General features: G+C 37.8%; 1 protein-coding gene across 1 annotated transcript in view; it reads right to left on the reverse strand.

Moving 5' to 3' along the window:
* Positions 1-23784, reverse strand: part of LOC124594449 — a 39448-nt gene that overhangs the window by 1176 nt on the left and 14488 nt on the right. The gene's annotated exons all lie outside the window — the stretch shown is intronic.

The following is a 23784-nucleotide window of genomic DNA, read 5'->3' on the forward strand; positions in this document are numbered from 1 at the left end:
ACTAAAATAATGGAAGGCTCCAAGACAGAATTATACACGAAATTTATTGACTTCCAAACAGATAATGTCGGCCAACATTATTAAGCACCTTCACTTGTTCTCTGACTCTTGTGGAGACCAAAATAAAAACCATGCTATGTGGTTGTGGCACAGGGAAGATTTCAGTTCATCACCCTTTCCTTTCCAGTAAGAGACCACTCTTACCATCCTCATGATGAAGATTTCAGCTATTCATATGAAAGTCTTAATGTTGTTAAAATTATGCTATTCATTGATGGAGCAGTAGAGCACATATTCGGAATGGCTGATCCATCTGTAATTCCAGCATGCCCTGTTAAGTCAGGCTTATCAAGATCCTGTCCCTATAAAGGTGTGTCCAGATGATACCTTTTTGGTCATGCACAGTTGCAGATGCGCGGGAATAAAAGGGCATGCATTTGTGGAAAGAATGCATTTATGCATGGGTGTTCTCGTGTCCACATGTTACCTCATTGCGCAAGCAGTCTGCTATGAATCCTCTTATCAGAGATACAAGAAAATACAAAGTGATGACGACATTCTGTCTGCAAATTTTGGTAGGTCAAACTAGATTTTAGATTTTCTACTTTGGAAATTGCAGCAATAAAGTTGGCAATAAAGTACCTGGCAACTTATATTACTCATCTGAATTATTTATTCTTCATTTCAAAACAGTGGATTTCAATTCAATAAAATTTTGAGCTGATAATGTAGACTAGTTGTTGAGTTATTATTTGATTTGTTTTATACCTCTTTTCACTGTAAGAAATGCCTAAGCTTGCAATTATTAGCAGGTTTTATTCCTATATAATATTAAAATTTGTTTAGCATCTATAAGCACTGTTCTGATGTATGATTATGACTTGCTCAATATCCATGCAATTCTCTTGCATATTGGATCAATGGACCATGAATAACAAAAGTGATTGTTCCTGAAACTGAGAAATACTTAAGGGAGATTCTTAGTCTTATGTGAAGGTTAAGAAGGTTAATTTACTTTCAATGCATCATTTGTATTTAATCATAAGTATGATATGTAGATTAACATTCCTTTCATTTGTCTTCATATCATGAACAGCAAATACAACCATTCCTCAATTTTTCATATACTTTTTAATCTGCAATGTGCCAAGACTACAGGGACATAAAAATGAGAGGTGACAAAATTGTTCAGCTCTGTAAGACCCTTGCTGAGAGAGACTGGTTCAACCAATGTCATGGTGACACAAGTTATAGTCTTAGTGCTGATTTGTCAGGGAAACTATTATTTGAGAGATTTTTAAAAACATTTCTGACACAATTTAATGACAACATCCCCATAAAGAAATGCAAATTAACTGACAAAGGCTTTACAAACAGGGCTACAAACAGACAAAATTCATGGTTCACTAAACAATTATCAAATATGAAAAACCAAGTTATGGTGTTGCACAATATATGTAGCAATCAGAAAACAGAACATGCCAGATTAGCCTATATAAAATGCAGGAATGAGTATAAAAAAGCCATCGTGGAAGCCAAAAAAGCACATAATTTCAATACCATTGATAATTCCACTAATAAGTGCAAAGCTGCATGGAAATTAATAAATGGTGTTGCTAAAGATGTGAGAAGCAAAAAAATTAATATAAGTCCCCAAAAATTTAATGATTTCTTTATTAAATCTGTTGAAAATGTAGGAAATACTATAATCAAACCTGATATCAGTTCATCAGAGTTACTTTCTAAAAATGTTTGCAGAACACCAACAGACACAGGTACGTTTATGTTCTCCGAGGTCTCACCTAGTCACGTCCTAAGCATTGTAAAACGGATGAAATCTTCAGACAGTGTAGATATATATGACATATCCTGTAATTTACTAAAGAAAGTAATAGACTATATTGTGTACCCCTTAACATTCTGTATAAATAAATGCATATCTGAAGGATATTTTCCCGAAGAACTCAAAGTGGCTAGGGTAATTCCAATATATAAAAAGGGAGATATGGACTCACCTTCCAGTTACAGACCAATCTCCATAGTCCCAGCTTTTTCTAAAATACTGGAATGTGTAATTTACCAACAGCTATCTGTCTATTTTGAAAAATTAGGAATAATCAGTGAATCTCAGTATGGTTTTAGGAAAAAGTTGTCTACTGTGAATGCTATAGACTTTGTAGTCAAATACTTACATCAAGTGTTTGAGGATAAGGGCTATGCTCAACTCACATTTTGTGATCGAAGCAAAGCTTTTGACTGTGTAAAGCATAAGCCACTCCTAGAAAAACTGGAATTCTATGGCATTAGACATAACAGCCTTAAATTAATAAAATCATATCTTCAGAATCGTAAGCAAGTTGTTTGTGTAGGGAGAGAAATGTCGAGTATAGAGCAAGTCAAGGTAGGTGTTCCGCAGGGATCTGTGCTGGGCCCCTTTTTGTTCCTGATAATGATAAATGATCTGCCGTCATTTATCAAGTCCACCACTGTGTTGTATGCAGATGATACAACATTTCTTCATGCTAGTGAGGATTTCAATAGCCTTAAAATTTGTGCAGAAAAGACAATTGACCAAGCATCCTATTGGTTCAAGGCAAATGGATTCTTCCTGAATGAAAACAAAACACAGCAGATGGTCTGTAGTCTTAGAGAGAAGCTTCTGTCAGATGATCCAAGTTATGTCAAATTTTTGGGGGTATACATTGATGATAAATTATCTTGGGGTCAACATGTACAATATATTAGTGGTAAATCGTCAAGAGTTATTTACCTGTTAAGGCGACTTATGGATTGTGTTCCTGAAAAATATGTTAGAACATCCTACTTTTCCTTCTTTCAAAGTATAATAACATATGGAATTATTTTGTGGGGGAACTCTAGCTGTGTACATGACATATTAATACTGAAAAAAAAAAAGCTATTAGGATAATTACTGGTTCTGCATATAAGGCACATTGCAAACCATTGTTCTGTGAACAGAAAATCATATAAACTTGTACATATACTATGTTCTAATTTATACGAAGAAGAAATTACCAGAAACAAAAACCAGAGAAAATGTACACAGCCACAATACAAGAAGGAATAGGTGCCTCTGTATTCCCTACCACAGATTGTCAAAGTCACTCAACAGCTACGAAATCATGGGGTACAAATTATTTAATAATCTTTCTCAATCTGTTCAAGAATTACCTGAACAATTATTCAAACAAACAATTCATGACTGGCTAGTCCTCCATCCATTGTATGACATAAGAGAATTTACCAACTGTAATATAATACTATAATGTTAACAAGAAACCTGTTGTTTCTTTCAAACTATTAATTGTATTTTAGTATGTATATGACGTTGTCTATTGCTGTAATGGCCGAATGACAATAAAATTATTATTATTATTATTATTATTATTATTATTTACTGTTTACTTTTATCATTAGCTCCTACATCATGCATCTCTAATTTCTTACAGGTTTGTATCCTATCTTATTGATCATATTATATACCACTTCTTTATTTGTGATACATTGCACTCCTGCCCATTGCAACTAATTTTCTTGGAAAATGCATATTTCCATCATTAATTTTCTATTCAAAATGGCTTTTGTATAATAAATTCAAAGCTTATGATTCAAAAGAGAAAATAACTAAATAATCAAAAAATCATTCTTGAAACAAGTCACAGGAGATGAATTGAGGAAAACTATAAAGGGACTGTAGCTCAGGAACTATAAAGGAACTAAAGCCCAAGAAATCAGCTGGTGATGATGGTATATCAAATCATCACAATAAAGCTAGTAAGTGAAGAAAAAATCACACAATTACTAGACATAGCCCACAGCTATTTCAGAAATTGAGTTTTTCTTGTATCATCACAGCATGGTTACAGGAAGGGTAAATTTACACAATCAGCAATTGCCAGTCGGACAGAATACATTGTTTTGCAATGTTTCTGGATCTCTCCAAAGCATTCAACATCAATGCAATGGCGGGTGAACCAAGAAGGGGTGGCCCATCCCAGGCCTCTAGTCCTGGTGGGCCACCAAACCTTTAGGGCGGCAAGAGTAGGAAGCCCCCAGGACCACACATTTTTTTAATCAAATCCCAAACATGGCCAAAATATGTTCAGTAAATAAGAGGCTTAACTATTGTCAGGCCAGGGCAACTATCAGTATAGGGGTGTTCAGGATATTTAAAATTATTGTAAAGCTAGACGCCATTAGTCTACATGAAACACAGGTGTACTGTAAGTATGGTGAAAAATACGCACACAAGTACAGTGAAGAGGTTACCAATGATTTATTAATTTTTTTAACTAACACATTACATTTGAAAAATTACTTTTTGAATGGTTATACATAACTATTACGTAGTTTGTTTTATGACATGAAAATCCATTTAGATGAATTAAAGGATGTTTCAAAAGATAATCAACAGCACATCAAAAAGATATGCTGCATACTGCATTGTTCAGGAATCAAGGTTATCAGCATGAGGCATACATGGAAGAGTACAACAAAGAATCTGAATAGTCAAAGCAAAAGTTCTGTTCAGTCTCTGTGCTAATTGTCTATTAAATTTCTGTGAAGTGCATGCATTCTCGTGTGTTCCCCTCTAGCACCTGTTTTGGGACCGTAGAGAAGAATTTATATTCATTCGTCTCGCCTTCTATACATATAGATGGGAAAAAGTTTGAAACAGTTGTCTGATACTGGAGTGTTCATTACAATTCAGTTGAAGTCACAGGAGAAAACGTGAAAAACAATTGTGGGCACTTTGTAAGATATGCAAGATCTATCCAAAGGAAACCTTGATATAGTTCTGCAGCAGTCTTGCTCCTTCCAGCTATATCGACCTTATCGACCTACATCAACATTTGGTACACGATACTGGAGGAAGAAAATTTAGCCCAACAATATGAACGGACTCCAAAAATTAATTTGCATAAAGGCTCGCCAAATTAAAAACCATGAATGAGGTTAAATGAGTCAACGAATTACAGTTATAGACAATGCTGTTATTTCCAGCACTAAAAAATGCAATGATATACACATTAACATTGACCAAGGAGGAATCAGAAGGGTAAATAAAACAATGCTGGGTGAACTAGCTCATGACACTGGATTATCAATTCTAAAAGAAGTTTGTCAATCAATGTTTGAATGCACAGACCAATTTATACAACTATCACAACAATACACTGCTATGAAGTAAATCCCTGAATTTTTTCAAACTGTTGAAACAAAATTTATACCTGAAGTTTCTGAAGACACTCTGTACTCTGTCTGTAGTACAGGAGAATATCATAGAAATCTACGATGAATTTGATAAGGAGCAAGTGCTCCAAGAAATAAGAAGGTATCATAGGCATCTACAAGGAATCGATACAAGTGTGGATGCTGCTGCTAGATAGACTGCCCAAAAAGTCTTCCAATTTATAGTTAAACTGAACTGAAATAGTTCATTACCCTGTGTGCCACTTACAATCAAATACTTCTTGACCATTTGTGTCGAAGTCACTTAATGTGAGAGAAATTTTTCTCAATTGAAATAAATAAGAAATTATCTTCATCCAATGATGAATCGAGAAAGACTAGTTGATCTGTTCATTTCATCAACTGAAATAGAAGTTTCAAATATATTTCAAGACATTAAAGAGAATTTTAGTAAAATAAAGATACAAAAACATTTTATAATAGCATCAGTAGCAACTACTGTCTCATACTAAGCTCATGAAACTAACTGATACTTTACTTGTACAAGCCTTGAGACATTTAAAATGAAAGGTATATGGAGAGATCAAAAGGTTCCAGTCTGACGGCATTGCTGCAGGGCATATGCAGTGCAGTGCAACTCCGATGCGAGTATTTAAGCACCAATGTGTAGGCAAGGGATTCGTGTGACATTCATGTCTTTATGGCATGTATGTGGAAAATGTGGGCTCATGAACTGTGACGACGTTATTAGCAAATTGTTACAAACAGAACGAACATGCTGTTATTCTTTTCTTGGCTGCTGAAGAATAAACATCAGTAGACTTACATAGGAAAATGAAGAACGTGTATGGAGCAGCACATCAGCCAAAAACCATCGTAGAATGGTGCACAAGTTCTGTGCTAGTCATGATTCAACAAAAGACACCAGCTGATCTGGAGGCCATCCATTAATTTACTCAAACGGGAGGCACTCGAGCACCCACCCTATAGTCCTGACCTCTCCTCATGTATCTCGGGCCCCTTTAAAAAGGCCCTGAAGGGTCAACAATTCCTATTAGACAAGGATGTGCAGCAGATAGTTATGGACTTATTCACAATGCAGGACATGGTATTTTACCAACAGGTATCTTCAACCTGGTGCATCAGCAGGATGATTGCCTCAGTTTTCATGGTGATTTTGCCTCATTGGCACACCAATTCTGAACTGTAGGGCATTCACAGGGAAACTTTTTGATCACACCTTATAATTCAGGGTGTATATGCGAACAAGGAAAAGAAAATCGCGGTTTTTTCCTGGATTTTCCGGTTACAAATACACTTTCTCCTGGGCGAGTTAAGTGACATTATACTTTCCTCCTTAAATGAGAGTCAAACGCTCTGTGATTAAGAAATTCATTGTACATTCTTGCACATAGTTCATCTTGCGTAAAAGGAACCAAATATTTTCCCGCGACTTGTTAGCAATAGGTTCGCTTCAGCAGTTGCCAGAGAGCGCCAGATAACAGGCGTCACTGCTCTTGTGCAGTTATGAGGACGCAGGAAGCCCATATGTAAAACATTAAAACTTGTAAAACATTAAAAGATCTTACATTATGTCGTAAAAGAAACAAGACATCAGAGGATACTCAAAGAGCATCAGAATTTCGTGAACCATATAAAATGCATAATTTGGTTTATAGCGCACATTCATATCTCCAGATTCCCAATGATGTAGGCCATAAGCCTCAACCTGATGTTAAGCTTTTGGATGTGGTTTTCACAATGTAAATTCTCTTGGAGTACCAGTACTGTATTATCTCATGTTTGGTTCTTTATTATGACATAATGCCATACACGCTAGAGGATGAAAACATGCACTTGAAATGCAGCGAACAGTTGAAACTAGCCAATAGTGTGCAATTAAACACTTTGTTTCAAATAAATTGACTGCCTCAATGGTAAAGATTAATAGAAGCCAAATTTCTTTAGCTAACCGACAAGATCGACCTCATTGTTCTGCAAGGTGATTAATGCTTGATTGTCGGAAAGGTGGGAATAAAATAAAATCTAAAACTAATAACATATTTTACCATTCCATAATTATGTGAATGTATTTTAATTCATTTGATAGCTCCCAGCCACAGAAGTCCGTTTTGTTTCCATTTCATGTGAGAGCTTTAAACAAAGAGAAAACAGCAAAATCACTAATTGTAAACATGGGTCACGTGGAGACTACCCACCTCCCCACTACTCAGCACTTCAGCCCCTGAACTATGACGTTTCCAATTGGTGCAATACTAGTTAGTAAAGTTAGTAACGCCAACCATACCCCCCCCCCCCCCTCCCCTCCCCCGGCGTTTGAGATAAGACATCAAAAATTTACAAAAATCGGCTTTTCAAATATCTATTCATTTTGTAGCACTCATCTTTCTGAAGAGTCTGATACATAAAACACATATGTTCGAGGAAATGTAAGACAAGTTATTTGGTTTAAAGTGTGCCGAAGTGCAGTGCCACACCTTTTCATACAGCATTCTTCTACTGCATGTCACTGTATTTCGCTCTGTTGAACTCAAATGTGTTTATGTTGTAATGGATACTATCAAACTATATTCAGGACAGTGGAAATTATTATGTCCTGTGGTGCCTCTCCTACTCCCAGTCGGCCAGTTTGACATCCTGCCCCTCAAAAAAACTCGCAATTACTACTGGGTGGGATTATTTGTAACCAGGAGAACAAGAACTCTGTAGAAAATTTGCACCCTTTATTGCCTATTAGCTAATAACTTGCTGTTTTGTTAACATAAAATTAAATATATGGTACATGAAACCAGCAAAGACAAAAGACAAGCAAGACAGTACACATTTCTTCAATCCTTAGGTCGTAGCATTTTTTTCTCTCTAATCTTGCTACAGCTTCACAAGGCGTGCTTTCCTTTGTTCGAAAGAATCTATTACCTCTTCAAAGTTCATCAAACGTTCTCTTACATGAAAAATCGAAATGTCGTTGTCTATTACTGAAAAAAATGTTAATACAAATAGTACCCAACAAAATAGGCCTTTCTAATATTGCAGCAATTGTAACACACACCAAATAAACGAAACTGTTTTGGCACGAAACGTCATTTTTATAACACGACAGAACATATTCACAAAGTACCATTACCATATGTCTATTGGGCCTACTACAAGCAAAAAGCTTTTTGTTAGTAAACAGTTTCAGATTTCACTCATACACTCCAGTTTCTCAAGCATGAGATCAAAAAGTAGTAATATGAAATTTTATATAAATTTGGAATTGTCATATTCTTCCATGATCTGTGTGATGTCCCCATTTCTGCTCCTTCCTTGGTCTAACAAACAATCTTTCCATCACTAATTCTGTAATTATTCCTGCCATTGTCAAAACTTATTCTCCAGTTAACTTCACTAACCCCACCAGAATCACCGTTTTAGTTATCCCGCAATTATTCTCCAGTTAGGCATTATTACATGTTCGAACAACACATTTTCCGTGCTACTCGCAGAATAGAACTTAAGCAGCTTCTAGCCAGGAACTGTACAACCATCCCTTACTAGTGTAAATTTCATTTTCTTGAATACACCGAGAAGATATTACACAATCTTTATTCCTGTTAGTCATTTGTGTCCACTCTGGTAGTCTGAATCTATGGATTTCACTAGTAATTATAACAATGCTGACCATTTGCAAATCCAGTCAATCACATAGATAAACAGCAATTGGCATTCATCCGTTCATCTTTATTCCACTCAGCTCGTATAGCCCCATCCCCTTTTGTCTGCAGGAAAGTTTATTTCTAGATGCAATGAGGATTTTCCTGGCAGAAACATCAAGTACACTATGCATGCATTCAAAAATCAACTTAGATTCATTCAAAAATCAGTTGAGAATATGTTCAAAAAGCAACAGGGATGCGCTTAAAATCATGTGAATAATCGATAGGCTAAATTGTCATGTGAATAATCGATAGACCAAATTGCACTGGATGCTATAGGGACTTTGTGAAACAAGGTTTCTTTTCTCAAGAATATGAATTTGCCCCCCCCCCCCCTTTTTTCTGGACCTGCTTTGCATGTGTGAATCTGCAGCTTGGGTGTGCCAGTAAAATTTTTCCAGGTAGCATCTGGCCACTTGCTGCTACTGCTTACACAACCAACGGCCACATTTCTGTAGCCAGAAGTGGGAGAAGGTACTACTCATATGCTACTCAACTGCGTATGCACGTGAGCCCACTTGTAACTGATCAAACAACTCCAATGTAAACAGTTGTGACGTTATGCTCATTGGAGCATTGCATAGTCTTTCTAAAGCCTTTGACACATTTTACTGTTGGTATACACTTATACAAACACTGTGTTTTGTTGTTGTATATGGCACACTTCCTTTGCAATTTAAGTTTTACTTTCGTTTTTTTCTCTTGTTCATGTTTTATTGCTGCAGTATTATTCTGCAGTAGCATTGATGCAGTAATATCCTTTGTTAGAGTATCAGTCCTTACCAGTCAACATCACAAAAATTTAAGTGAGAAGTAAAACAATGAAAAATTCCCAGAATTCTAAAAAATTCCCTGGTTTTTCCAGGTTTTCTCCCAATGGAAAAAAATTCCCCGGTTTTTCCTGAATCTCCCGGTTGTCCCAGGTCGTATATACCCTGATAATCATATTACTCTATTCTTCATTATTTCTTTACATGCTACTTGATGTTAGTATGCTACATGCTGATTCATGGTTTAAGATTCTCACCTACATCTTTAAGTATGTGTATTACAATTAGTAGATATTAGAGTACACACATTATAAACACTTGATTTTTAAGTCAGCAATTACATTTATAGTATTAGTATTATGGAAAGAACAGTTACTACTCACCATATACTGGAGACGCTGAGTCACAGAAAGTCACAACAAAAACACTGTCAGAAAACACATGACCACAGTGGTCATTTTGTGTGTGTGTGTGGGGGGGGGGGGGGCATGTCTCAAACATAAACGTCTATTCATTAGTATAATTGTCTTGGATGGATTCTTGATTGGCCTTAGAAAATTTAATTACTGCCAATAATGCTAGAAATAGATGAATTATTATTATTATTGTGATAATAAATGGTGGATTATTACACAATTTGTCTAGAGATATTTCGTGATAATTGATTGAATTATTAACATTTATAGTTTTGCTATTTAAAAGAAGCCAGTAAATATCATTTTAGATATGATAATGTGAATATAATGATAATTCATGTGTTGAAGTTTCAGTATTCCATTTATTATTTCTATCACAACATTCAAATGAAGAGGCATTATGTAAGTTGGCTGTGGAACTTGATCTAGAATTAAATAGCCACATAGATCCTCACACTATCCTAACCTCAATGAAGTTCCCTATTAAGTCTTTAACATAACAATTGGAACAATGCAAGATAAAGTTCTGACAAAGTACAGTGTTACACACAACAAGCATGACCTGCAACATCAACAGCAGAACGTCACTGCTGAATAGCTGAACAGCATCAACAGCTGGTTTTCAAAAGCATCCCTCGCCTAACATCTGAGAATGAAGTATCCAGGGTTGTTATTCTATCCTTGCAATGCTGCATTTTGCATCGGGGAATTACTAGGATGAAAATTCTTGTTAGTAAATATTTTTATTGGCCCAAAATGGATGAATAAATTACACATCTTGTGCAGTACTGTCAGGCATACAGAAGGCATCAACCAGTACCTCCCTGGACTCTCTCCTAATGGTTGTAGGCCAGTGGTTCCCGAACTTTCTTAGACTGTTACCCCTAAGTACTATCAGACATTAGCTAGTAACCCCCCCCCTCCCCCTTCTCTGCTATCTGTTGCCCCTCCCCCACATTATCACCAACTTCAACATCTAACTAAAAGGGGGGCTGCTAGAATGAATGACGAAGAATTTGTGGTACATAGCAAGTCCTGCTCGCAACTCCTCAGATAAGAAAGAGTGAGGGTAGACACCTGTTACAAACATTAGTCATAATAATTATGTGTAAAGCGCTATAGTAACCCATATATATAGTTACTGCTGTGCATTGTTTTAATTTAATTCGTTTATCTCTTCCGTAGCGAGTAATGAAGCAATTTCTGGACTACTGCAATGACTACTATAACTTGGAGAAGACATTTTCTTGAGATATTTAACATTCGTTATGCATATGTCTCACTTTTATCATCAACGATGTATGGGACAAAGTACATGTGTGTAGTGGGCGAACTATGTGAGAAACCTGTAACCTCCACAGCATTAATGCTGCTAATTGAGGAAACGTAATTATTGATAACTCATATAATCAATATCAGTCTTACAAAATTGTGATAATAGTAATGATCTATTCAAAATAATTTAGCTTCTTGATTGAAACAGTGTTGAATCATTCACTTTTTATTCCTCAGAAAATTTCATTTTAGCCCTCAGGGAGTATTTACCTCCAGGCTGGAAACCACTGTTGTAGGCCAAAGAAAGTGGGAACATCTCTGTACTGATTTCACTAGAACCTTTCTGGAAGCCATGTTGCTCACTGCAGTAGTCACACATTTATTTTCTATATGTCTTCAAGCAGCAGCAAACGACGGTGGTCGGAATCACCATGGCTTTGTCATAGGTCTTCATCATTGACAGTGCAACCATCACCTTTGTGACAGCCATCTTTAAGCGCTTCTGCATCTACATGAATGAAGCACCTGTCTACGCCCACATTTCTTCCACATCCATTGGCAAGGTGGAGATTTGTGGGTACTTTTAAAGCTCAAATCCTTAATAATTATGAGTGCCCATTTCTGAAAGTGCTTCCATTAGTATTTATAGCAAATTTTACATAGGAACAACCTTCAATAGGTGCAATCTCCCTGGGCTGCTTCATGCCCTCTCTTACTGGACACTCCTTGAACTGTTCCTCCCACCAATAGATTGGGAGGAGGACTACAATATATTATTCCAAGTTGGCATTCCACAGTTGGTGTCCACTTTGTGGCCACACCATGTTGGATCTAGGGATCCATCAGGGGTTGATGTAGCCATCTGTTGATTATGGTTGTAACATCCCAGGGGAAACTACAATGACAACGAAGTCAGGTGTGATTATGCCATTCAGACATATTGTCAACAGCTCTCTCCACAATTACAATGCCCACCATCACCTGTGAGTCCCCAAGACACCTAGCAACCACTCTTTGAGACTAGTCCCCCATTTGGATCTCTAGGAGAGGACTGCCAAGGACTAACCAATGATGGGACAACATTCTACGAGTCGGAGCATGTAAAGCTAAAAAGTCTGAAATGGGAAATGCACAGGTTAAATCAAGATATAGTGGGGGGGGGGCATCATAGGCCGGGAGGCCCCGTCTGGGGAAGTTTGGCCGCCAAGTGCAAGTCTTATTTCAGTCATTACCACATTGGGCGACTTGCGATGATGAGGACAGCACAGCACCCAGTCCCCAAGCGGAGAAAATTTCCAACCCGGCTGGTAATCGAACCTGGACCTGCTTGCATGGGAGGTGAGCATATTACAACCCAGTTAAGCAGGCGGACAAGTAGAGCAGAGAGTTAGCTACTGTGAACAGTCCATTGACAGGATGGTTCTCATTAGATCTGATAGAAAATCAACACTGACAATGATAGTTAAAGTATACATCCTGGTATCGCAATCAGAAGATGAGGATATACATAAAGTACAGTATATTAGGATATTGTACAGATATATGAGGATACTGTACAGATAATTCAGTATGTAAAGGGAGATAAAAATCTAATAATCACGGCCGACTGGAAAGCAGTTGTAGGGGAAGGAATATAAGATGGTGTTATGGGAGAATATAGGCTTGGCAGTAGGAATGAGAGAGACGAAAGACTAAATGAGTTCTGCAATAAATTTCGGGTGGTAGTTCAAGAATCACAAGAGGAGGAGGTATACTTGGAAAAGACCCTGAGACATGGGAAGATTCCATGTGGAATGCATCTTGGTCAGACAGATATTTCAAAATCAGATATTGGATTTTAACGTGTACCCAGGAACAAATACAGACTCAGATCGCAATTTGCTAATAATGAAGAGTAGACTGAAGTTTAAAAGAATCATCCAGAAAAATCATTGTGGAAGAAAATGGGATACTTAAGTACTGAGACATGATAAGAGGCATTTGAAGTTTGCTAATTATGTGGATACTGAGACAAAGGAATAACGGAGCAGGCATTTCAGTTGCAAAGGAATGGCTGTGTTAGATGATACTGTTGTTTGCCATGTAGTGTTTTCTTTTTCCAATTTACTTTCTTCATATCTGTTGATGTCACGTGATCTAAAGGGTTGTAGAAGTGGTTATGAAATTGCAATGGCGTAGCCGACATATTTATATGAGTGATTGCTTTGTGTATTTTGCTAGTTTCTGCTCGTTCTATAAAGAATTTTCTTAAATTGTCTACCTGTCCATAATATAGGTTTTTTATGTCAATAAATCCCCTTCCTCCTTCCTTTCTGCTTAATGTGAATCTTTCTGTTGCTGAATGTATGTGATGTATTCTATATTTGTGGCATTGTGATCGTTTAAGTGTATTGAGTGCTTCTAGGTCTGTGTTACTACATTTCACTACTCCAAATGAGTAGGTCAATATTGGTGTACCATAAGTATTTATAGCTTTTGTCTTGTTTCTTGCTGTCAATTCTGTTTTCAGTATTTTTGTTAGTCTTTGTCTATATTTTTCTTTTAGTTCTTCTTTAATATTTGTATTATCTATTCCTATTTTTTGTCTGTATCCTTGACATTTATACGCATCTGTTTTTTCCATCACTTCTATGCAGTCGCTGTGGTTATCCAATATGTAATCTTCTTGTTCAGTGTGTTTTCCCTTGACTATGCTATTTTTCTTACATTTGTCTGTTCCAAAAGCCATATTTATATCATTGCTGAATACATCTGTTATCTTTAGTAATTGGTTGAGTTGTTGATTTGTGGCTGCCAGTAGTTTTAAATCATCCATGTATAGCAAATGTGTGATTTTGTGTGGGTATGCTCCAGTAACATTGTATCCATAATTTGTATTATTTTGCATGTTGGATAGTGGGTTCAGAGCAAGGCAGAACCAGAAAGGACTTAATGAGTCTCCTTGGTATATTCCATGCTTAATCTGTATTGGCTGTGATGTGATATTATTTGAATTTGTTTGGATATTAAGTGTGGTTTTCTAATTTTTCATTACTATGTTTAGGAACTGTATCAGTTTAGGATCTACTTTGCATATTTCCAATATTTGTAGTAACCATGAGTAGGGTACACTATCAAAAGTTTTTTGGTAATCAATGTATGCATAGTGTAGCGATCTTTGTTTAGTTTTAGCTTGATATGTCACCTCTGCATTTATTATCAGTTGCTCTTTACATCCTCGTGCTCCTTTGCAGCAGCCTTTTTGTTCTTCATTTATAATTTTGTTCTGTGTTGTATGTGTCATTAATTTCTGTGGAATGACTGAAGTTAATATTTTGTATATTGTTGGTAGGCACGTTATGGGGCGATATTTAGCTGGGTTTGCTGTGTCTGCTTGATCTTTAGGTTTCAGATAAGTTATTCCTTGTGTAAATGTATCAGGGAATGTGTATGGGTCTGCAATGTAACTGTTAAATAATGTAGTTAGATGTGAATGTGTTGAGGTGAACTTCTTTAGCCAGAAATTTGCTATTTTATCTTTTCCAGGGGCTTTCCAATTGTGAGTAGAATTAATTGCTCGGGTGACCTCATGTTGCAAAATTATTTCTTCAGGCATTTGTAGTATTATCTTGTATGTGTCTGTTTCTGCTTGTATCCACCGTGCATGTCTGTTATGTTGTACCGGGTTTGATCATATGTTGCTCCAGAAGTGTTCCATGTCTGTTATATTTGGTGGATTGTCTATTTCAATGTGTGTGTTATCTATTATCTGGTAAAATTTCTTTTGGTTTGTGTTGAATGTTTAGTTTTGTTTCCTTCTATTTTCACATTTTTTGTATCTTCTAAGTCGTTTGGCCAATGCTTGTAATTTCTGCTTCTTTTCATCTAATTGCTCTATCGCTTCTTGTTGTGATATTTTACCTAACCTTTTTTTGTTTTTTGTCTGATATTTCATTTCTTATAAATTGTGTTAGCTGTCCGAAGTCTTTTCTCAGTTTTTCTATTCTGATCTGTAGCCCGTGTTGCCATGCTGGTTTTGTGGGTTTCTTCTGTGTTATTATTATTATTGCTATTATTATTAGACCCCCCCCATGAACCATGGACCTTGCCGTTGGTGGGGAGGCTTGCGTGCCTCAGCGATACAGATAGCCGTACCGTAGGTGCAACCACAACGGAGGGGTATCTGTTGAGAGGCCAGACAAACGTGTGGTTCCTGAAGAGGGGCAGCAGCCTTTTCAGTAGTTGCAAGGGCAACAGTCTGGATGATTGACTGATCTGGCCTTGTAACAATAACCAAAACGGCCTTGCTGTGCTGGTACTGCGAATGGCTGAAAACAAGGGGAAACTACAGCCGTCATTTTCCCCGAGGGCATGCAGCTTTACTGTATGATTAAATGATGATGGCGTCCTCTTGGGTAAAATATTCCGGAGGTAAAACAGTCCCCCATTCGGATCTCTGGGCGGGGACTACTCAAGAGGATGTCGTTATCAGGAGAAAGAAAACTGGCGTTCTACGGATCGGAGCGTGGAATGTCAGATGCCTTAATCGCGCAGGTAGGTTAGAAAATTTAAAAAGGGAAATGGATAGGTTGAAGTTAGATATAGTGGGAATTACTGAAGTTCGGTGGCAGGAGGAACAAGACTTCTGGTCAGGTGACTACAGGGTTATAAACACAAAATCAAATAGGGGTAATGCAGGAGTAGGTTTAATAATGAATAGGAAAATAGGAATGCGGGTAAGCTACTACAAACAGCATAGTGAACACATTATTGTGGCCAAGATAGATACGAAGCCCACACCTACTACAGTAGTTCAAGTTTATATGCCAACTAGCTCTGCAGATGACGAAGAAATTGAAGAAATGTATGATGAAATAAAAGAAATTATTCAGATTGTGAAGGGAGACGAAAATTTAATAGTCATGGGTGACTGGAATTCGAGTGTTGGAAAAGGGAGAGAAGGAAACATAGTAGGTGAATATGGATTGGGGCTAAGCAATGAAAGAGGAAGCTGCCTGGTAGAATTTTGCACAGAGCACAACATAATCATAACTAACACTTGGTTTAAGAATCATGAAAGAAGGTTGTATACATGGAAGAACCCTGGAGATACTAAAAGGTATCAGATAGATTATATAATGGTAAAACAGAGATTTAGGAACCAGGTTTTAAATTGTAAGACATTTCCAGGGGCATATGTGCACTCTGACCACAATCTATTGGTTATGACCTGTAGATTAAAACTGAAGAAACTGCAAAAAGGTGGGAATTTAAGGAGATGGGACCTGGATAAACTGAAAGAACCAGAGGTTGTACAGAGTTTCAGGGAGAGCTTAAGGGAACAATTGACAGGAATGGGGGAAAGAAATACAGTAGAAGAAGAATGGGTAGCTTTGAGGGACGAAGTAGCGAAGGCAGCAGAGGATCAAGTAGGTAAAAAGACGAGGGCTAGTAGAAATCCTTGGGTAACAGAAGAAATAATGAATATAATTGATGAAAGGAGAAAATACAAAAACGCAGTAAATGAAGTAGGCAAAAAGGAATACAAACGTCTCAAAAATGAGATCGACAGGAAGTGCAAAATGGCTAAGCAGGGATGGCTAGAGGACAAATGTAAGGATGTAGAGGCCTATCTCACTAGAGGTAAGATAGATACTGCCTACAGGAAAATTAAAGAGACCTTTGGAGATAAGAGAACGACTTGTATGAATATCAAGAGCTCAGATGGAAACCCAGTTCTAAGCAAAGAAGGGAAAGCAGAAAGGTGGAAGGAGTATATAGAGGGTCTATACAAGGGGGATGTACTTGAGGACAATATTATGGAAATGGAAGAGGATGTAGATGAAGATGAAATGGGAGATATGATACTGGGTGAAGAGTTTGACAGAGCACTGAAAGACCTGAGTCGAAATAAGGCCCCCGGAGTAGACAACATTCCATTGGAACTACTGACGGCCTTGGGAGAGCCAGTCTTGACAAAACCCTACCATCTGGTGAGCAAGATGTATGAAACAGGCGAAATACCCTCAGACTTCAAGAAGAATGTAATAATTCCAATCCCAAAGAAAGCAGGTGTTGACAGATGTGAAAATTAACGAACTATCAGTTTAATAAGTCACAGCTGCAAAATACTAACACGAATTCTTTACAGACGAATGGAAAAACTAGTAGAAGCCAACCTCGGGGAAGATCAGTTTGGATTCCATAGAAACACTGGAACACGTGAGGCAATACTGACCTTACGACTTATCTTAGAAGAAAGATTAAGGAAAGGCAAACCTACGTTTCTAGCATTTGTAGACTTAGAGAAAGCTTTTGACAATGTTGACTGGAATACTCTCTTTCAAATTCTAAAGGTGGCAAGGGTAAAATACAGGGAGCGAAAGGCTATTTACAATGTGTACAGAAACCAGATGGCAGTTATAAGAGTTGAGGGGCATGAAAGGGAAGCAGTGGTTGGGAAGGGAGTAAGACAGGGTTGTAGCCTCTCCCCGATGTTGTTCAATCTGTATATTGAGCAAGCAGTAAAGGAAACAAAAGAAAAATTCGGAGTAGGTATTAATATTCATGGAGAAGAAATAAAAACTTTGAGGTTCGCCGATGACATTGTAATTCTGTCAGAGACAGCAAAGGACTTGGAAGAGCAGTTGAATGGAATGGACAGTGTCTTGAAAGGAGGATATAAGATGAACATCAACAAAAGCAAAACAAGGATAATGGAATGTAGTCTAATTAAGTCGGGTGATGCTGAGGGAATTAGATTAGGAAATGAGGCACTTAAAGTAGTAAAGGAGTTTTGCTATTTGGGGAGCAAAATAACTGATGATGGTTGAAGTAGAGAGGATATAAAATGTAGGCTGGCAATGGCAAGGAAAGCGTTTGTGAAGAAGAGAAATTTGTTAACATCCAGTATTGATTTAAGTGTCAGGAAGTCATTTCTGAAAGTATTCGTATGGAGTGTAGCCATGTATGGAAGTGAAACATGGACGATAAATAGTTTGGACAAGAAGAGAATAGAAGCTTTCGAAATGTGTTGCTACAGAAGAATGCTGAAGATTAGATGGGTAGATCACATAACTAATGAGGAAGTATTGAATAGGATTGGGGAGAAGAGAAGTTTGTGGCACAACTTGACTAGAAGAGGGGATCGGTTGGTAGGACATGTTCTGAGGCATCAAGGGATCACCAATTTAGTTATGGAGGGCAGCGTGGAGGGTAAAAATCGTAGAGGGAGACCAAGAGATGAATACACTAAGCAGATTCAGAAGGATGTAAGTTGCAGTAGGTACTGGGAGATGAAAAAGCTTGCACAGGATAGAGTAGCATGGAGAGCTGCATCAAACCAGTCGCAGGACTGAAGACCACAACAACAACAACAACATTATTATTAGTGTCAGTAGTCAGGAGCAAAATATTGACAGCCTGATGTCTTTAAATTTCTCCCAGTAGAGAAGTCAAACAATCAGGTGATTTAAAGACAGTAAGTACAGCACACATTTTAACTTAAGTGATTTTAAATGAGGGTGTGTGGCATGGATGAAGCAAGCATCACTAAAAAGAGGAGTAGGGGAGAGGATGTGTGTTTTGTAAGATGCTTCTACCTTCAAGGTGGGTAGTCAGATTTAAAAACATTTTTAGAAGCACACAATACCAATTGTGTCACTGACAAATTAGTTCGTTGTTGTTGTGGTCTTCAGTCCTGAGACTGGTTTGATGCAGCTCTCCATGCTACTCTATCCTGTGCAAGCTTCTTCATCTCCCAGTACCTACTGAAACCTACATCCTTCTGTATCTCTTAAGTGTATTCATCTCTTGGTCTCCGTCTATGATTTTTACCCTCCACACTGCCCTCCAATACTAAATTGGTGATCCCTTGATGCCTCAGAATATGTCCTACCAACCGATCCCTTCTTCTAGTCAAGTGCCACAAACTTCTCTCCTCCCCAATCCTATTCAATACCTCCTCACTAGTTATATGATCTACCCATCTAATCTTCAGCATTCTCCTGTAGCAACACATTTCAAAAGCTTCTATTATCTTCTTGTCCAAAATAGTTATCATCCACGTTTCACTTCCATAAAAAGGCTACACTCGATACAAGTACTTTCAGAAATGACTTCCTGACACTTAAATCTATACTCGATGTTAACAAAAATTTTTCTTCTTCAGAAACGCTTTCCTTGCCATTGCCAGTCTACATTTTATATCCCCTCTACTTCGACCATCATCAGTTATTTTGCTCCCCAAATGGCAAAACTCCTTTACTACTTTAATTGTTTCTTAATCTAATTTCCTCAGCAGCAGCCGACTTAATTTGACTACATTCCATTATCCTCATTTTGCCTTGTTGATCTTAATCTTATATCCTCCTTTCAAGACACTATCCATTCCGTTCAACTGCTTTTCCAAGTCCTTTGCTGTCTCTGACAGAATTACAATGTCATCGGCGAACCTCAAAGTTTTTATTTCTTCTCCATGGATTTTAATCCTACTCCGAATTTTTCTTTTGTTTCCTTCACTGTTTGCTCAATATACAGATTGAATAACGTCAGGGAGAGGCTACAACCCTGTCTTACTCCCTTCCCAACCACTGCTTCCCTTTCATGCCCCTCAACTCTTATAACTGCCATCTGGCTTCTGTACAAATTGTAAATAGCCTTTCGCTCCCTGTATTTTACCCCTGCCACCTTCAGAATTTGAAAGAGAGTATTCCAGTCAACATTGTCAAAAGCCTTCTCTAAGTCTACAAATGCTAGAAACATAGGTTTGCCTTTCCTTAATCTAGCTTCTAAGATAGTAAGGTCAGCATTGCCTCACATGTTCCAATATTTCTACGGAATTCAAACTGATCTTCCCCGAGGTCAGCTTCTACCAGTTTTTTCATTCGTCTGTAAAGAATTTGCGTTAGTATTTTGCATCCATGACTTATTAAACTGATTGTTCGGTAATTTTCACATCTGTCAGCACCTGCTTTCTTTGGGATTGGAATTATAATATTCTTCTTGAAGTCTGAGGGTATTTCACCTGTCTCATACATCTTGCTCACCAGATGGTAGAGTTTTGTCAAGACTGGCTCTCCCAAGGCCGTCAGTAGTTCTAATGGAATGTTGTCTACTCCCGGGGCCTTGTTCGACTCAGGTCTTTCAGTGCTTTATCAAAGTCTTCACACAGCATCGTATCTCCCATTCCATCTTCATTTTCATCCTCTTCCATTTCCATAACACTGTCCTCAAGTACATCCCCCTTGTATAGACCCTCTATATACTCCTTCCACCTTTCTGCTTTTCCTTCTTTGCTTAGAACTGGGTTTCCATCTGAGCTCTTGATGTTCATACAAGTGGTTCTCTTTTCTCCAAAGGTCTCCCTGAAACTCTGTACAACCTCTGGTTTAGTCAGTTTATCCAGGTCCCATCTCCTTAAATTCCCACCTTTTTGCAGTTTCTCCAGTTTTAATCTACAGTTACTAACCAATGGATTGTGGTCACAGTCCACATCTGCCCCTGGAAATGTCTTACAATTTAAAACCTGGTTCCTAAATCTCTGTCTTACCATTATATAATCTATCTGAAACCTGTCAGTATCTCCAGGCTTCTTCCATGTATACAACCTTCTTTTATGATTCTTGAACAAAGTGTTAGCTATGATTAAATTGTGCTCTGTGCAAATTTCTACCAGGTGGCTTCCTCGTTCATGTCTTAGCCCCAATCCATATTCACCTACTATGTTTCCTTCTCTCCTTTTTCCTACTATCGAATTCCAGTCACCCATGAGTATTAAATTTTCGTCTCCCTTCACTATCTGAATGATTTCTTTTATTTCATCATACATTTCTTCAATTTCTTCATCATCTGCAGAGCTAGTTGGCATATAAACTTGTACTACTGTAGTAGGCGTGGGCTTCGTGTCTATGTTGGCCACAATAATGCGTTCACTATGCTGTTTGTAGTAGCTTACCCGCACTCATATTTTTTTATTCATTATTAAACCGACTCCTGCATTACCCCTATTTGATTTTGTATTTATAACCCTGTATTCACCTGACCTAAAGTGTTGTTCCTCCTGCCACCAAACTTCACTAATTCCTACTATATCTAACTTTAACCTATCCATTTCACTTTTTAACCATACAGTAAAGCTGCATGTCCTCGGGAAAAATTACGGCTGTAGTTTCCCCTTGCTTTCAGCCGTTCGCAGTACTAGCACAGCAAGGCCGGTTTGGTTAGTGTTACAAGGACAGATCAGTCAATCATCCAGACTGTGGCCCCTGCAACTACTGAAAAGGCTGCTGCCCCTCTTCAGGAACCACACGTTTGTCTGGCCTCTCAACAGATACCCCTCCGTTGTGGTTGCACCTACGGTACGGCTATCTGTATCGCTGAGGCACGCAAGCCTCCCCACCAACAGCAAGGTCCATGGTTCTTGGAGGGGACATTAGTTCATGGTTTAGTAAACCACCTACAACTAAATATCATTTGTCTTTTTAAAAATAAAAGTGTTAAAATGGAATTGTTTTTCTTTCCTAAGTTGAGGTAATCGCTAATTTTGATGACGGCGGGACAGGAGGGTAGCAGCTAATAACTAACTCCACTTATGGGTAACAGCTCAAAAATGTTGGGAACCACTGATATAAAGAGTATAGAATACGGATTGAGAATAAACCAGAAAAAAGTAGCAACACTAGTAATTTAATATAAAATTGGTGATTATGAAGAAGAAGTTAAGGAATCTTGCTACCTTGTAAGTAAAATAACCCATGATGGATAAAGCAAGGAGGACGTAATGAGCAGACCACACCCCATTTCACATAGGATGGCGCTTCCGCACATAGAGGCGGGACGATAGGGAAGTGTGGAGGGGATGAGGTCTGCACATGCGTGGTGGCAAGAGCGGTCAAACAAACTCTGTGTTGCTGTGGACAACAATCAGGATCTTTTGCCTTTGGCACATTGTATTGTATGTTCAAATCTATGAGGGAACAATACATTTTACAACCAATTTCGATTACTCGTCTACACGTGAGGAATCTCGCTTCATGTCTCGAGGTTGTGTCCACTGATGTACAGCAATTGTCTGTGTGATGTCGTAATACGAGAACAGCTGACAGCTTTGCGAAGATGTCGAGTACAATTTTTCTCAAAACAATGACTGTCTAATGACTAAATCATCAAAAATGGTTGCAATAATTGCCATTTACTGCGATTTGGACTGTATTATTAGAAAAAATGTAATACTCAACAAAATAAACTTCAAACACAAACCAAAATCATTATATTGGTTTGGAAACTGCTTCTACTTAATATAATTTGTTTTTAATGTGTGTAAGGCGCTTACGTGGGTTCAAAGTAAAAAAGAATTACTAGTAGCAAGGACTAGTGCACAAGACTACTGTAAAAATGGTCAGAATGTTTCACATTTTTCAGTGTCAGCAGGAATTATGAGTTTAAGCCAATTTGTTCGACATTACAGTGGGAGAATAGATTTATGAGCCACTGAACAAACAGACAATTAACCATCTGTGAATAACCCGATGGAACGCTGACCGACAACGTCGAAGGCCACCGATATCACAGTTGTTGGTTTGCTTTCCACACAACATTATCCATGCGATCATTGCAAGTTAAGTTATTCATAATTGTAATACCTAAGTATATAGTTGAATTTTACAGCCTTTAAATTTGTGTGTTTTATCCTGTAAACTGAAATTTAGTGGGCTCCTTTTAGTACTCATGTGGAGACTTTCAGATTTTTCATTAATTAGAGTCAATTGTCACTTCTCTCACCATACAGATTCGTATCTTATCTAAATCATTTTGTAATTTTTTTTTAATCATCTGATGACATTATAAGGTGGTTAATCACAGCATCATCTGCAAACTGTCTAAGAGGGCTGCTAAGATTGTTTCCTAAATTGTTTAGTAAATCAATAACAGCAGAAGATCTACAACACTTCCTTGCAAACGTCAGATAGCACTTCTGTTTTACTTGACATTTTTCCATCTATTACTATATAATGTGACCTTTCTGACAGGGAATCACGAGTCCAGTCGCACAGCTAAGACGATACTCCATAGGCACGCAATTTAATTGCAACTGCATGTGGGAAACTCCAAATTTATTGCCGTCACCTGACATGTTCATTTGAAAATCACACTAAAACGTTTACAGATAAACATTCAAAACTATACTGCTACAAGAAAGCAACATCGACATCTCAATGAATAATTTGGTCGCTCTGTGAATGAAACTGCGTTGTCACAAAATATGGCAACAGCACAGCATGCGGTAGAGAGATTCTTGCAGTCCAGTTTGTAACTTGTGGCTAGCCGCTGGAAGAGAGAATGAAAGAATGAATTTTATTGGCTGCTAGCAGTTAATGGTGGGGGATGCGCAGAACAGCTGAAAGTTGGGCCGCC

This window comes from Schistocerca americana, chromosome 2 (genome assembly GCF_021461395.2).
Source record: "Schistocerca americana isolate TAMUIC-IGC-003095 chromosome 2, iqSchAmer2.1, whole genome shotgun sequence".
NCBI classification, from domain to species: domain Eukaryota; kingdom Metazoa; phylum Arthropoda; class Insecta; order Orthoptera; family Acrididae; genus Schistocerca; species Schistocerca americana.